This window comes from Aptenodytes forsteri, unplaced genomic scaffold (assembly GCF_000699145.1).
Source record: "Aptenodytes forsteri isolate BGI_AS27 unplaced genomic scaffold, ASM69914v1 Scaffold53, whole genome shotgun sequence".
NCBI lineage: Eukaryota > Metazoa > Chordata > Aves > Sphenisciformes > Spheniscidae > Aptenodytes > Aptenodytes forsteri.
Genome location: NW_008795909.1, coordinates 8,522,861 through 8,523,560, shown reverse-complemented (window position 1 = coordinate 8,523,560; position 700 = coordinate 8,522,861).

Here is a 700-nt window from a genome sequence, read left to right as displayed (position 1 = left end):
CCAGGCACGCGGCCGGGAGAAGTCAGAGGCTCAACCTGCCTTAGACCCTTTGAGCTGCCTGAGCCCGGCCCCAGCGGGGTGCCAACCGGGGGGTGCACGTGCCCTGTGCCCGGTACCAGCAGCTCCCAGGGGGGCCAGCTCCGATCCGTACCACGGGGACCCGCAGCACGCTGTGCTCAGGGTGGCTGCCAGCCGTTCCTGTGCCCTGGCCGGGCGTCAGTGTCCCGCTGTGCCCAGCGCTGGCACCCGCCACCCTCCAGCAGCGCCGCGGCCACCCTGGGTGGTCTGTGGCCGTCCTGCCCATGGAGGGACAAGAGAGGAGTGCCCCCCCCTGCCCCAGCCATCCGCAGGCATGGGGCTGCGGCAGCGGTGCCATGCCAGGGGGACCGTGTCCTGCGCCTGGGGTCACTGGGGTGCCAGAGGGGCTTGTCTCGGGGCGCTGGCTTGCCCCACCACGATACCCTCTCACCCCACCAGGGCGGGCCGGCAGTTCCTGCCCCACCGGCAACACACACCATAATTAGCACGGGCAGGGTGGAAGCATCGGTGATAGTGGGTGGTGACTCGTTAGCAGTGGAGCGCCGCGTGCCCGGGGCGCGGCAGGACTTTCCGGCAGGGCTGTCTGCGGGGGCCGACTGGGATCCCGGTGTGCCGGCAGCCATGTGGGGCCTGGCTGGCTCCCCACCAACGGGGAGGGAAC